Genomic DNA, 2,597 nt, shown 5'->3' with positions numbered 1-2,597 from the left:
CTTTTCTGACTCACAGGTTGATGTCGGTGTCCTATACCCATGATGTCACAATGAGCAAGGCGGTGCTGCTGTATGCCCTGCACAAGCAATGGCCGCTTAATGTTGGATGAATTATCAACCAAGAGTTGTACACGTCCATTCGCACGTCCAACATTTCAATTTTTTTTCCGAACATTGTTTCTTTACTGTGTGTGCAAGCTGGTGTCCCATACAGGGACGACGAAGAATGGTTGCACCCAATGCAGGCAGTGGATAACACAATTTTGAAAGCAAAACATTCATTCCGCCTCCGAGAGTTTCAACCTCCTAGCCAGGCCAGCTCTGGACCCGGTCAATCATCAAGGAATGTGCTTAAGCCACCCCCTGCGCACCGCACCATGAATGACACATTAAGCGAGATTTCGGCTTGGGTGCAACACATGGAAAAATGCCAAGAGGTGAACGTCGCCCACAATGAATCCACCAATGCCATGATGCGAGGACTGCTCGCAAATGCTGGGATGGACCCTGCCGCTTATCCGGTACCACCGCCATATCCTCCACCATTCCAATTCCAATATGCTCCACCGGTTCGGGATCTGCCCGAAGATCTTGATGAGGAAGAGTCTGATTAGTACCAGGGGAGTTTTTAGTGCTTTTTGTTTTTACTTTTCTTTTGTTTGTTTTTTAGGTGTGGTGGTGTTAAGTAGCATTGGGGACAATGATCGTCTTTAGTTTGGGGAGGTTGTGTTGTCTTTTGTGTTTTCATTTTGTGTTCTTATTTTTGTTCGTTCGAGTCGTTTGTACTGTGGTTGCAAGTGTTGTGAATGAAATTAAAAAAAGCCAATGATGAAGAAAAAATTATATTACCGTTTTTTGCTTAAGTCCATGACTATCTTCTTTGTTTGACAAATCGTCTTGAACTAGTATAACCAAGTCGATGAATAGGTCTCAAAACACTCTGTGAGGTGTACTTCAATATGAATTCAAAACATACAAACTTGGATATGATTGAGGCAATTTATTTGATCTTTGGGCTTACATTTTTTTTTTCATGAATTACCCTAGATGCCAAGTTGAACCTTCACGTTTATATGAGCACGAAAGGTGCATGATCTTATTTTTTGTTTTGGTGTAATCATCACTTACCAGTGATGATTTTCTGTGCTGCACTGATTGAGATCTGTTTGAGTTGACTGTGAATTGAAATGTGTCTAGAACAAGTTCGAACACCCCTTGAGGCGCAATACGGGTATACTGTGACTTAGGAGTGATATAGGCAATTCTTTCTGAATTTTGTTTGTGCCTTTCAAGCCACCCTTGATTTGTTATGTCCCTAGTACCTAATTCGAGCTTAATAAAAAAAAATGAATGGCATATGTGAAAACGTGTGGTAAACCCCATTCGACATTATTTAATATCCTACAACTACTACTCATAGCTTAAACACTCATTCCTACCTTGTGGGGAGTAAATTGAATGTAGATTATTTCTAAAGGTGCTCCAATTGCATAATGTGAAAAAGGAAATAGTGTGAATGCTTACTCAAAACAAAAGGGTAGTTGAAAACAAGAAAGAAAAAAATTGTGGTGAAAGAGAAAAAGTGTTGTTGGTAGAAGGCAAGTGAAGAAAATTTCTGGAGATCAATGAAGTGAAAAGAGATGATGAATGTGAATAGAAAGAAGTGGAATTGAGAAAATAGATCATCGATTACTCCCTCTTTGAATTCTTTTCCTTCATTTGGAGCCATTAACCTAGCCTGACATTATAAGCCAGATAAGACCTATTGACCGAGTCACAGTCGCCCAATATACTAGTGGAGAGGGGTTGTAAGAATTTTGCTTATGGACTATTGATAGACACGGTTAATGAATATGGATTCTTGATTAAAACAAACACACACTATTTTTCATTGAGTTATACCAGTCAGTAGAGTGTGTCTCATTGAATACTCCCAAAGTCTTGATCCTATTATAACTGAAAAAGTCCTTATGATCCTAGAATGTGTGAATTGAATTTGGAGTAGAGTATTCCAAAAACGGACTTGCAAAATTTTGAAGTTTGCAAGGTTTGCGAGTTAAATTTTTTTTTTAGGTCAGCATATGTGGATATGATTGGACTATTTTTCTTTTGGAAGAAATTCTGAGGCTTGATGAGATTGATTTTACTTACTTGTTTTGTCGTTTTATTGTGTCTGCTTGTTAGTTGTCACCTATTTTGTTCGAGGGCGAACAAAAGGTTAGTTTGGGGAGTTGATAGGAGTCATTTTTGTGCGTTATTTTTGCTTGTTTTGTGTTTGTTTTGCATTAGTTTCGTTTTCGTTGTATCTGTTTTTACCATTCTTGTTTCGTTTATTGTTTTAAAGTTTTTTTGTAGTCACTCCTCTGGTTTATTTATTTTTATTGCAGGAAATCACCAAGAAATGCTGATACTTGGTGAGAAGGTGATGCACAATTGAGGCGGTGAGGATAGCGCAAGAAGAAAAGCACATTTTTGGAAAAAGACGAGGCGCCCGCGCGGCAATTTTCTACCGCGCGGGCGCAACCACGAAGTTGGGAAACAGGAGTAGCCAAATTTTCAGGCGCCCGCGCGGTAATTTTCTACCACTCAAGCGCGAT

The sequence above is a fragment of the Henckelia pumila genome, chromosome 3 (genome assembly GCF_033568475.1).
Source record: "Henckelia pumila isolate YLH828 chromosome 3, ASM3356847v2, whole genome shotgun sequence".
NCBI lineage: Eukaryota > Viridiplantae > Streptophyta > Magnoliopsida > Lamiales > Gesneriaceae > Henckelia > Henckelia pumila.
This window is presented reverse-complemented; position numbering follows the sequence as displayed.